This window comes from Papio anubis, chromosome 9 (genome assembly GCF_008728515.1).
Source record: "Papio anubis isolate 15944 chromosome 9, Panubis1.0, whole genome shotgun sequence".
Lineage (NCBI taxonomy): Eukaryota > Metazoa > Chordata > Mammalia > Primates > Cercopithecidae > Papio > Papio anubis.
The window spans coordinates 36,181,061-36,195,278 of NC_044984.1; the positions used below are offsets into that span (position 1 = coordinate 36,181,061).

The 14,218-nt window shown below is 37.6% G+C and overlaps 1 protein-coding gene across 3 annotated transcripts in view; it reads left to right on the forward strand.

Annotated features, from left to right (window-relative positions):
• The window catches only part of PDZRN4 (PDZ domain containing ring finger 4), a 413,884-nt gene that overhangs the window by 277,812 nt on the left and 121,854 nt on the right, over positions 1–14,218 (forward strand). The gene's annotated exons all lie outside the window — the stretch shown is intronic.

Consider the following 14,218-nt stretch of genomic DNA (forward strand, 5'->3'; position numbering starts at 1 on the left):
CAGAATACAAATAAGAAAACTAGATCCTAAGCCCTTATAGTTTTCACAGAATTTTCTTAACTTACTGTTTTATTGGGGGAGGTTCCCCTGGGAGTGTAGCTCAAGTTCAAATTTCTTATCTAGCAAAATAAAGTTTATTTCTCCCTTCTTGCAGTTTGTCCCAAAGGTGACACAGTATTACATTTGTCCTTAGACAAGATTGCTGATGAAAGACGATGCTTGGCATGTTGGTGGCCCATGGCACAGCAGTAGCCAAGTACCCACTAACTACTGGCTCTCTCAGATTTCCCCCTGACGTGATTCATTTCACAGTGGGCTAATTACAAAGTGGATTTGCTACACATGAAACAGCCTCCTCAGTTGCAATGTTAATGCACATTTTCATGGTAATGTGATCAGAGGCTCATTAGCCAGTTTCCAAAATGATCCTCTGCATTAATTAAATATAAAAATGACTGCTTTATCACCATAGAGAGGAAAAAGAAAATTAACATTGTTAATTACACCAGGGGCAATACCTTTTGCTTCATTTTTTAGTACAAACTTGCAAGGATAGGCTAAAATAATATTCATTTCCTAGATGAGCTCTCATCCACTTTGACTCATGAAAACAGTCTCTAGGTGGAACACTTTCCTTTAGTTTGGTTGTTAGAGTTTGAGTTCTAGTATTGTTTCTCTTTGGGTGGTGGAGGAGCAGAGGAGTGGATTCATCAATCTTTTTTTCTCTCTCTCTGAATTACTAAATTTATATAAAAGGATAATATGGAAAGAGTGGTAGGTGGCATCCTCCCTGATTATGCCTAGGTTAAGCTGTTTATATTCTACTAAGAAATCCAGCAGGATTACTGCAGCCAGAAAGGACCACTGTATTTGCTAAGAAGCAGGAGCCTTTGTTATAGATTTTTAAAATGCTTGTCTGTGAGTTTTGCCTTCAAGTGCTTCCTAAATCTTGAGAAAATAGATAAGCCACGCTCTTTATTGCCTCTACCTGTACTCCTCCATATATTTATTTTATTTTCTCTACTCCTGAGTTGCAATACTTATGATCTTTAATAAAGGGGGTGAAAAATGAAGTATTAGCTTCCTTTAACTGGCTTTTATTAGATAAGCTAAAGCCCCAGCTTAAAGGTCTTGCATGTGTTTTCCAAGGGGAGCCCTCCTGCAATTTGTCCCCAGCTTTGCCTTCTATTTTATTGAGTTAATGGAATAGATAAGATATCAAAGGAAACCAGTGATAGGCTCATATAATACGCTGGAGCCCCGTGTGGTGCTACAAACTAGTTTCTATTTTTATTTGGAGGAAAGGCAGCTCAGAGCATACATGAAAGTGAACATGTTCTTAACCAGGTGTTCAGGAGGGCACATAGCTTCCCCCATAAGAGAGGATACTATTTACAAAAGTGACTTGCGATTGGAAGCCTATTTCTAGCTGTGTATTAAAATAAACTTGCTGGCACATACACTAACACCTGATTACCCAAATCATATTTATTTAAAGTATTGTAATTCTCAGATCATTTGCCTTTTTGTTTCTTTTGTTACTATTCCTTATGAGCTAAGGCAAAATAAAGTTTACCAGGAGATGTGAAAATTTAAGATTAGCATCGATTACGACACATATGATCAACAGCAACAATGTTTATTTCTTTATAATAGAATAATTATGATATTGAACTTTTCCACGTTTTCTTTCTAGATTTAGTGACCTGATAATACAGGACACATAGAATGCAGTTTCTGGTTTATAACTGCAGTAAACAAACCTAATGTGCTCGCTGAGGAGTCTAGTAAAACAATCAGAATGGTGCGCTTGGGTGTGAAATGAGGTCAAGTTTATATTTTGTTGATATTTTTGCTCCTCTGGAGGAGCTAAGACTTTCAATTGGCACAAGAGATGGAATGTCACCTCAAGAAAATTATTTTCAACTGGAGTTGGGCCAATCAGGCTCCAGTATGCACACAGATGCAAGAATCTGGGGTTTCGGTGGATCCAGTAACCTTCACACCATGCAGTTTTCATGCGTCTTTACACACCTATTAACTTTTGTTTGTGCCAGGGACACAGTTTTTATCTGCAGTGATTTATTTTATTCAAAGTAAGTTATTTATTAACCTCTTATGAATTAATAAATGCGTAGTGGGAACAATGTCCTTCTGTTGACACAAACTGAACTGCCTGTTTCTTATTAATTTGATTAAATACCCTTCTGGACCAAGAGAGCTACAATAGCTTGTTAGGTATTTCTGGCCTAATAACAGATTTATTTCGGAGGAAGATTATATAATAATACTTAAATCTAATGACGTTAAAGCTTTTTTTTTTCACACATGAATCCACTGTAACTTTTCGATTACGTGATGGCGATTATTGATGGGATATTCATTGGTGTTCAGTAATGTGTTAAAATTGGGAGCAAATATTTAGAAGACCATACTGTTAACAAAAAGCTGTTTATAGGATTTCATTTAAATCTTATATTGTGATATGCAAGATTCTGTTCTTATTCACTTCCCACATCAGGGTAAAGAAAGTAATTTGCCTTCAATCTCAGGAAAACCAGAAGTAGAATAGCACTAGTTCTTAGGCAATGTCACTGCTGTGACTGCTGTTCTCTTCTAAGTGGATACTGTAGCACAACAGAGAATTCATTTATTAATCTGAATGGTTTGGCACAGCTAAGAGGTCTCCCCACCACCTGCATCTGTGAATTAGTAATGGAAACTGAAACAGAACCTGAGTTGAAAGTAACAGTATTGAAAGCAGCTGACAGTGAGGACTTAGAATATTCTAGACACTGTGCTAAGCACTTTTCCCTAAGCATCATCTTATTTAATCCTCACGATATACCAAGAAAGAGTTACAGGATCCCTTTCCATAGGTTTTAAATATGCTAAAGTCTCCTCTATTCTAGAACGTTTCTTGGATCTCATATAATCTCCCTTCTCTGGGTGCTGTCCTAGATCTTTCAGATATTTATTTTATCTCGTACTATGTAACCCCTACTCATAGTCCCTTAACTTTTTCCCCCAAACTTTATCCTTTTCCCACGTTCCTTAGTGCCAGTGAAGGTCTCACCCTCCCTTTTGCTTTCAACAAAACTCAAAACCACTGAATGAAAAGGGCCACTTCTGCCTTCTCCACCCACACAGTGGCTTCCCTGGCTCTTTTATTTGTGCACATTCCCAGCATCAATTCCTGCCTTCCCACAATCACAACTCCTTTTATTAACTCTCTCTGATACCATGATAAGAATTTTCCCTCTTAGATTTTGTCATTGTGTCAGTCCACCCTGATGGCTGCTGCTGGAATAATTTTCTAGAAAATGTTTAATGGCTCCCAATTACTATAAAATGAAGTAAACATTTCTTATTCCAGTTTTCAAGGCCCTCTTGAGCTGCTTCTAAGTTTCTTTCCAATTGTCTCTCTTCCTATTCTTCCTCTAATGCAATTTGTAATTGCTCCAGACTCTGTTTTTTGCTATTCTCTTAAGGTCAGCCTCCCAATTTGGACCCTTGTAACTTAGTTCCATTTCTTCAGCCTCTGTGGAAGACACCTTATATTCACCTCTGCCACTATTTTCTTATATCACTGGTTATTTGAATGTCTCCTTGTGCAGAGAGATTTCTGCAATTACTATTCTTTTTAAAAAAAATTAATCTCTCCCACCTTGGGACTCCTTTTCATGTTTGCCTGCCTGGTATTATAGTCAATTATGTCTGAGTGAATTATAAGCATCTGGAGGGCAGGCCAGGTGTGTGTTTGTCCTTTCACCTTCATTCTCACATCAGACACTCATTAGGACTCACCAAGATCCCCTGCTCATCTGCAGCCTCTTTAGAATTAAACTACTCCATCCACAGCTGCTGGCTAAGGACCATATCACTCTGCCTTCCTCTCCACTCTATACCTAACAGCTGATTAAACCAGGGACCAGCACCTTGTGCATAAAGTTGAGGGTTCAGTTAGGTTTTTTTCAGTCTCAGAAATTTATATTGGGAAGTAGGGCGCTAGTAATGGGGCAAAGATAGAAAGGAATGTTGGTGGGGGAGTTTGGGGGTTTGTGTTCCACCGTATCTATGAGGATCTGACCTACCAAGAGAATCAGAGACATCTAAAAAAATGAAGCAGGTGGGTCATGAGAAAGGCTAAATAAATAGCAGGTCCTCAGAATGGCTTTTTCCCCCCAGTTCCAATACCTTCCTATGATAAACCTCCATTTTATTTGCTAGAATGAGGTGTCTGTTCCTTAATATCAGAATAATAAGTGAAGACGCACCATAAAAATGGCTTGCTTTTGTCAACCACCCAGCAGATATCTTAAACTCTGGACATGTGGTTCAGTTCAAAAACTTTGGGTAAGCTCTGATTGCTTAATATGTGCCAAGCCCTGAACTTTGCCATGTGATAGTCCTTGCTTTTGAGAAATGCACAGTCTGGTAGCATAAGAGAGGCATAAGCAGAGAATGTTCAATTTAATGTGCTAAATATGGAATCAACAGAGATATTGACAGACAGCTATGGAAATGCAAAGGTGCTGCTCAGCATGATAGGGGCTTGGCGAGTGGGGGAGAAGGGAGAAGAAACTAAAATGATGAAAGTGTTTTTAAAAAGCCCATGGAGGTGGCAAACAAGCAGTAGATGTCAATGGATTAGGGATTGGAAACTATAAGCAATAGATGTTGCTAAATGCTAAAGTAGGAGGCAGACTCCCTGGATGTGGCCTGAGAGTGCTCAAGACAGACCCCAAAGAATTTCCCATGTTCCAATTTTCTGTTCATTTTTTTAGGAGAAAGATAACTGTGATAAGAGTTCAATTGCGGATTTGGTTATGGTGTATGTTTGGGGACAATTAGGCTTGATTTGGGGATGGTGCACTACAGCAGGACTACGACAAGGGAAACCAACGAGGAGGCTGCTGAAAAGGCTAAGTTAGTGGTCAAAAGAATATAAAAGGAGAACAAAAGTGAGGCCTACTAGGAGGTAATTTCAATAGGTATCTGTCTCTTGAGACTGAGTTGATGTTACGAAGTTTACAGAGAGAAGAAATAAAAGAAGGGAAGTGTGTTCTGAAAAGGAAGAGGAGATTATTGATTTCATTTGCAGGATATCTAAGCAATGTCCAGGGACAGTGGAAGAGTGAATATTCAAAACTAAAACTTGGCATATATGTGTCTGTTGAATGAGATCACCCAGGCAGATGTGACAAGTAAGGAAGAACCAAAAAGTGAGGAGAGGTATAAGCATTGAGAAACAGGCCAATAAGAAGAAAGCAAAGGAAAAGACTGACATTATTACAGAGTGGGAAGGAAAATGAGCAGAAAGTTATGGAAGTCAAGAGGAGAGAGATTTAAAATCGGAGTGGCTAGTGTGGTCAATTGCATTAGAGTGTATAATAAGAACCAAGTGTCTTTGGATTTGAAAATATGCTATGTGCTATTCAGATGTCTCTTTAGAACAGACTTGCTCCAGCTGCTGGACATGCTGTCAGCAAAAGCCTTTAACTGTCGGCTCCACTGTAACTGTCTTAGCTGCAGAAAGTCCCTCACCCGACATCATTCCCCTTCCTGGGAGGCCCATATCCAATGATGGATTGATGCAAGTGTATACAGGTCTGGCCATCTTCTGCCCCAAACCTGACTTGGGACACTCTGAAAGGCAATTTGAGCTCAAGAGCTCCCTGTAACTGGTATTGGGCCTCAGAGTTCCGTCCTCCTGCCCAATCCTGGTTCCTTCCTGTCCCTTCCACAAAGGGAATACTCCTTAGTAAACATCTTGCACACTGCATTATAATCACTATAATCTCAGCATTGGCTTACTGGAGAACCTAACCTGGTGATGATCACAGAGCATTTCAGTAGAAAAATAATCCAAAAAGTGGTGAATTCAAAGAAGAAGATTGACAGCACTTTCAAGAACTTGAGATATGACAGATTATCAAAAATGAAGTTATGCTATCATTGGATTAAAGCTTTTCTTGGCCCTTTTTGTTAAATGCAAAATTATTTAAAATTGTGAATATGAAAAATGAAAGTTATCACTACCTTCCCTTTAAAAGTAAGATAAGTTGATTTTACATCTTGAGCTATGATGTTCAGAGTGATGATAATATAGTGATTAAAAAGTAGAAGATGTACATTTAGCTAGAATGTTCCTTTTCAAGACCTTTGAAGAAAATCTTAAATGTCAGAGTGGTTTTGATAGGCAAAAGATCTTTTATAAAAATAAATATTTTAATGATTATAATTAATTTAGGCAGGTTTAATAAGTGAAGTGCCCTTCCTTTATAGAAAAATCAAAATGTTGTAATTTTATTAAAAATATATAATTTCTTTATATTTTCACTGTTTTATTTCATTAATCTAGACCTAAGAGAAAGTCAACCATTTCTAATTGCATATCTATTTAGATGGAATACTGTAGGAAGACATTTTCACTGTTTCCAAATTGCACACAAGGGAGGCATGTTACTAAAAACTTAGCTAGAAAATATGCTTAGGCCGGGCGCGGTGGCTCAAGCCTGTAATCCCAGCACTTTGGGAGGCCAAGACGGGCGGATCACAAGGTCAGGAGATCGAGACCATCCTGGCTAACCCGGTGAAACCCCGTCTCTACTAAAAAATACAAAAAACTAGCCGGGCAAGGTGGCGGGCGCCTGTAGTCCCAGCTACTCGGGAGGCTGAGGCAGGAGAATGGCATAAACCCGGGAGGCGGAGCTTGCAGTGAGCTGAGATCCGGCCACTGCATTCCAGCCTGGGCGACAGAGCGAGACTCCGTCTCAAAAAAAAAAAAAGAAAATATGCTTAGATATTTGACTCTTCGACTCACCTGAATTTGTTAGTGAAGTAGGATAACCTCATTAGAAAATTATTTAATTTAAATTTTGGTTAAAAATATTTCCAGAACACATGATCTTATTTACATAATTATTTAACCTGCACATTTGTTATTCATTTCCAATCCTGGTATTAACAAGTGAACTGCATATCTTTGGCAAACAGTGGTTTCTTTACAAGTGTTATTAAGTAATTAAGAATAAAGATTAATTGATAGTGCAGAATCCTCCCACAGCAGTCAATCACTGTCCAGTAGGTTAATTTTATATAAGTAGATTTTCATATATTGAATTTTCACAAGTCATTTAATAGGTATGCAATCAATCTGATTAAATGATTAAGAAAGACACACGAATTAAATCACTAGGTAGTCCATCAAAAGAGGTCCCCAGCTTGTGGTTTTATGAAGATTCTATACTCTTGACATGTTTATAATTCATAGGGAAAAAGTGAGCACATTGCCCAAAACAGGATCTGCCTCAATCATTCAATCTTTTCCAGACACTGTTTTCTCTCATTATCCATCCTAGGGCATGCACTTTGAGAATTTTAGGTATTATTCTTTAAAAATGTCTTCTTGTGACTCATGTGAATTTAGAGTAGCACTGAGTAGCAATCATATCTTCAGACTTAAAATTATAGATAATTCAAATGCAGCTGTGTTTTCTATATCTAAATGCAACATTTCCAAAGTCATCAGTATAACCTGTCCCAGCTCCATCTTCCTTCCAGCTGTATTCATTTCTTCTTTCTTAATTCTATCACTTTCAATGTGGAATTCTAGCCTTAAAACGTTATTATGAATAGTTTATTGTCTCCCTCAACAAAAAGCTTAAAAGGTAGCAGCCCCATATTCTCCTGTATTTCGACATATAACATCTAATTGCTAATTTGTGCCATTATGTAGCAAGCTGTAAATCTTGCTTTATGGTTGTTTAGGTCCTGTGAAGCTCTGCTTTTTCCCCTCCCTTCTGTTTTATGTACCTTTATAGAAACATTGTAGGGCTTTATTTATTTATTTAATTATTTATTTATATATTTAGGAAACTTGCTCTCATCTCAGTGCAAATTAGATTTTTTTTCCTGAACTAACCTCTCACTCCCAGGCCTCTTAAGGATCTGTTTCAGATATCTTTATTAACAACAAAAAGACTTTCCCAAGAGTATAGGAACAAAGAGAATTTCTAAACTACTTACCACGGTTTAAAAAATAATAAATCTGCAGATGAAAGACCACTATTGTAATCAGTGACAGTTAATGTTTTTCTATAACTGAATCATGGTAGAATTTAGATTTTTTTTTTTTTTAGGTAAAGCAAAGTTTGGGAAAGAGCATTTCTCACTGAATACCAAAAATAATTATTTTGCACATGCTTTGTGCTCAGGACTCTGCTAGATAGTAACACAGGACACAAAAGAAGCATAAGGAAAAAAAGAAGCCAATCTTCAAGGAGTGTATCATGAAGGAATTAGAAGAAAATGTGAAAAGGTATGACCTTAGTACAGTGGACATGGCAGAGAAAAGACAGTTCTCTATGAGCAAGGGGCATCTAAGAGGCTTCGTGGAACAGCCAGACAGTGGGTATTATTCCGAATGGCCTAGTTTAGGAGTCAAGGGTCTTTTTTTTTTTTTCTTCAGCATAATCATTGCATACCATTTAGTCAAAGGTAATGTGTTTGATGTCCAGGATTTATTGTAAAAGCCAAGTTACAGAAAGACGACTTATAGGATATATTTTGGGGAAATGAGAACAGCCAGACTAAACTAGGATACGGGACAACTATAGTTATTGAGGTTCTTGATCTCCAAACAAAAGTGAATGGACTTAGTGGACACAAGATACCCTGAGGATGCAATCAAATAGAGTCTTAAGTTAATTTTAATCATAGAATATGTATAAATATTATTTGCTTGGTACTTTAGTTAAAAGAGCTCAGCCATGCTAACTGGACCTACAATAGGTAGATTTTGCCATTTGCTCAAGTATGCTCTTTGTTTCCTTGTTGAGTCATGTTTATAATGTTTGAAGTTGACTTTGTCTATGGAATTGTGAGCCTCAGTGTTAAGACAACATGTAAAGTAATAAAAATGTTTTACTAAGACGGCACATGGGAGTGTTACTGTCTTTAGTGATTGCATACTAAATACCAAGTACAGCATGGGGAGAAACACTGTGCATAGAAGAAAAAATAGAGACTTGAATCAAGCAGTCTTCTCTCAGACTGTGAGTTACTTAACTTCATTGAGTGTCTGTTTAATTGATTAGTCTCAACCTGTAAGTGTTTTGTTGAGGATTAAATGAGATAATATGTTTAAAGGGTATAACACATTACAGGCATGACATAAATGGTAATTTTTATAGTTAGGATATCATTTCAGTCTAACAATGACCCTGTGAGATGTGTAATACTGTCCCCATTTTACAGATGAGAAAACTGAAGCACAAAGTAGTCAAGTAACAAATTCATATTGTCAGCATGCAGGACACCTGTAGTTCAAACCAGGATCTGCCGAATGTTAGAGTTCATGTTCATTTTATTGTAAATAACAAATGTCCCATTTCATATTTATCCACGGACCTTATCCATAAATATTGAAAATCTGACATATAGTAGGCACTCAATAAGTATTTCATAAAGAAAAAAAAATGGAAGAAAGAATAGAGGAGAGGAAGGGAAGAAAGAAGTAAGAGAATCAATAAAAGATGCTTTTAAAATTGTTTTCCCTTGAAAGGGTCTGTGGAAGATGCTCTTTTTGGCATAGGAAGAGAAGTCCTCACTACTACTTCTTTCCCCATCATTTTAGCACCTTCAGTGAAATTATCTCACCTATGAGAGCTCATCAGTATGGGAAAGTGACTTGTCACTCCCCACTTTTGAGGGCTTGAAAGCCTTTGCCCACTGTTCCATAAATCCATGTCTGCCATGAAAAGTTCCTCGCAATCTGTTTTGTTTCCTCATTCTCTCCTAACAGATAAAATGTTAACCAAAGAAAACTATAACTTTCTATTTAAGACAATGTGATTTTTCCCATCTCTTTGTCTTTCAACACAAAGTCCCTTTTGCCTACAATGCCTTTCCCACCTCCCCTCCCTCACCCCTATTCTGGTAAAAGCCCTAATACCTTATGACTCAATCCAAAGTTTGCCATATGTGGAGTTTTCACTGAGTCCAGGACAGAGTTAGTTCACTCTTCTCAATGATTCTCTTCCATCATGCTTCAAAACTTGAAGTATAGTCAGATGCTCCTGTGTGTGTATTTAGTTCTGCTGCTCCTATGCAGTTCTACCATCCCATGCAGTGTCTGGCCCAGAGCAGGTATTTAATACAAATTGAGTCAAAGAATAGGAGTGGAGACATAGTAAAAACTGCATTCACCAAGGAAACATTTTGTGATTGTCCCCAGTATTCATTGAGTTCTGTTTGAAAATAAAATCATTAAAGAAACTATGCTATGTTTTCTTGATTTTGAAGATGCCACCTATTTTAAGACACATCTTAATTATAAGGTTCATCATTACATTTAAGAACAGTTGGGGGAGTGGGATTGACAAACATATTTTAATACGCATATTGACTGCAAGCTATATCCCAATTTCAGAAATAATAAGATATTGGGAAGAACTTCCTCTTAGAATTGAGGAAACGGTCATTGCTTTTCTCCAAAAACAAAACATTATTGGCCCTTCCTTCACTCCAGCTGTGCTCCTCTTCCTGTCCCTCTTATCCCAGACCAAGCATTTCATTACCTCAGTTTATGGAGACCCAGCATATTAGGACCTTATCTTAAGATCTCCAGTCATGACAAAAAATAATAGAATTTTCATTATTCAACTGTCAAACTGACCAACACACTAAACTGTTCTTTCTTTCTAGAATCCTCCCATTTTTCTTCATCTGAATAAGTTGTAGTACTCCTCAAAGTGTGGTTCAGGCATTGTTTTTTCCAGTAAATCTTCCTGGAGTCCTTGGACTTGACTAGGTCCTTTCTTTTCTCTTTCCAAGGTACCCAGTGCCTATCTCTGTCATAATATGTACCAAATGCTATTGCTTTCTCAGTTTACTTGCAGATTCACTGATCTCCGAATCTCTGGAGGTCAAAAACCCTGTCTTCAATCTCTGCATCCTCAGCCTCTAACTCAGTACCTCTACAGATGTTTCTCAAGTAAAGGTACATGACAAAATACGAAATGAATCCTGTCTCCAGAGTCAGATGATGAAGGTGACACAATGACATAATAAGAAGGGATCCCTGCTCTCAAGGGGGTTACTATCCAGCAGACATGAGTAAACGATGTGCATGCAAATAACTATGGTGCAAAGAGCAATATTAGTTCTGTGTGTGTGAGAGAGAGAGGAATAAAGTGTCATGAGATGTCATAGTGATGGTAATTGTCTGTAGCATAGTTGAAAATTAAAATAAGGCATCTAAAATAGGACATATCTGTGTACAATTAAATGAATCAATTATTGACTTGGTAATTGTCATGTGTCTCCTTTTGCTGCCTTCTATGCTGTAAAATTGAATTCACTGTTTTGTGTAAAAATAGTTTGATATATTTGTTTTTATTTTACATGGTTTTTATCCATCATTGAAATAGCCAGGTATGGCTAAATTGTCAAATTATTTATTGTATATACACTCCTCTTTAGTATAAAAAGAACATAAGATGATAATTATAAAATATACTAGAAATTGCCTAAATTTTATTTGATGATGATGCCTTTGGGTTTCATAATTATGATAGTATTAAAATGAGAATTTCTTCAACTGCAATTATCTAAATTAAAATCATATAAAACAAAGAGTAGCCTAAGAAAACCATGAGAATCTGGCCGGGTGCGGTGGCTCAAGCCTGTAATCCCAGCACTTTGGGAAGCCGAGACGGGCAGATCACGAGGTCAGGAGATCGAGACCATCCTGGCTGACACGGTGAAACCCCGTCTCTACTAAAAAAAAAAAAAAATACAAAAAGTTAGCCGTACATGGTGGCAGGCGCCTGTAGTCCCAGCTACTCAGGAGGCTGAGGCAGGAGAATGGCGTAAACCCGGGAGGCGGAGCTTGCAGTGAGCTGAGATCGGGCCACCGCACTCCAGCCTGGGCGACAGAGAGAGACTCCGTCTCAAAAAAAAAAAAAGAAAGAAAACCATGAGAATCATTATTTAAACTTTAAGCTTTAGATAAAAACTAACCCAATTTAATAATATACTAAACATATATTGTCTAATAATTCAAAACCATATTTCTTTTACTTGTATTATTTGTTATTACTTTTACATCTAGGGTATTGTTTGAGCCATGAAAAATACATGACAGTAAAGATAATCTCTCCTCATATACCCAATATCCATTAAGCTTTTCAAGAAACTAACACAATGCCCCACATACAACTTTAGATAGACAACTCAGACAGGGTAGAAGTTACTGCTTTTAAAAATTCATTTTAACTGAGATTAATTTTCCATTCCAAACAAAATAGCTTTAAACTGTGACCAAAATGCTAACCGTATTTGCCATGTGAGATTGGAATCTTATTCAGATACTGGGGAATCTGAAGAAGGAGGGAGGGAGGAAAGGTATCTTTACTGTCTTGCTTATGTTGGCCATTTTAAGAACTAGATACAAAAGTGATGTTTCTACCTGAGGATAAATCTACTCAAACTTCAAGAATTCATTGAGACCAAGTGTGGTGGCTCATGCCTGTAATTCCAGAACTTTTGGAAGGCTGAGGCCGGCGATCACTTGAGGTCAGGAGTTTGAGACCATCCTGGCCAACATAGTAAAACCATCTCTACTAAAAGTAAAATATAGAAGAAATTAGCCGAGCATGGTGGTTCATGCCTTTAGTTTCAGCTACGTGGGAGGCTAAGGCAGGAGGATTGCTTGAGGCTGGGAGTGAGCTATAATTGTGCCATGGCACTCCTGCCTGGGTGACAGAGTAAGACCCTGTCTTAATACAAACAAACAAATCTCCTATCCAAGGAGATAGTATTATATTGAATGGAAGACTGTTACAGTCTAACTTTCTCTTTAATACAGTTAATAAAATTGAGAGAAAGTCAGACCATAACAGTCTTCCATTCAATATAATACTATTTCCTTGGATGTGCAATTTAGATTTTTAAAAATAACTTAGAAAATATCTCCTCCTGAATTAGCATAGACCAAATGACTTAATTTAATCTTTTTCATTTCTACCTTCTGAATAAAAATGTCACCAATAAATACTAGCAACCTCAACAAAGGTGTAAATATTACCAATTTATTTATATGATATGGATATTCATCGTTGGTTATTAACAGGTATTAAGTAGAGTCTGTGACTGTACATTTTTGTTCAGGTTTATGGGCTCCATTTGGATACTAACTATTACAAAAAGTTGGTGAAAGCAAGTTAAATATACGGATCTTTTATAGTGTCCCTCCAGTCTCTTGAAAGCAAAGTAAGTAGGTCTTAAATTTCAGGAAGAAGAAATTATGGTTTCATAACTGATCAATGACAAAAATAAAACAAACAAAAAAATCAAACAAAAGAGTGACAAAAGCATTTAGAGCGAATGGTGCATATAACTAGCCTTCTTGCAGTTTCTAAGATCGTCTCATTGATGAAATGATCTTCTCTGATGGACTGCCGTTTTCTGGCCGAGTAATGGACACCTTGTCTGTGCTGAGGAACATGATCACCAGGTCCCCTCTGGCATTCTGGAGCACAACCAGTAACAATATTATCAACGTGCTAATGACTGCTCTGGGGTGCTTTCCTCTTCTTTCTCACACCAAAGATACCTCATTCTTATCTTCTACTACGACCGGAAAATCATTTTAAACCTGGCTTCTCACTTTGAAGTTTGCTTTGGCAGCTTTGAAATATTTGACGCTTTCTGGCCAGTATTATCTGTTTCATAGATCACAGAAAATTCTGAAAGAGGGAAAAGCACTTATTAATTTGAGATGTAGAATCTTTTGTTGATATGTTTCATATGGGGTTGGTTTCATTTCTTTAATATCCTGTAATAAGTTATTGCTTTTAGAAGGTGAATAAGAGACAAAAAAAGTGGCTAACAGGACCTCAGGGAACTATCTATGGCTCACGCCTGTAATCCCAGCACTGTCAAGGCGGGCATATCATGAGGTCAGGAGATTGAGACCATTCTGGCTAACACAGTGAAACCCTGTCTCTACTAACAACAACAACAACAACAACAACAAAATTAGCCTGGCACGGTGGCGAGTGCCTGTAGTCCCAGCTACATGGGAAGCTGAAGCAGGAGAATGGCGTGAACCTGGGAGGGAGAGCTTGCAGTGAGCCGAGATCGCACCACTGCACTCCAGCCTGGGAGACAGACCAAGACTCCGTCCGTCTAAAAAAAAAAAAAGAAAGAA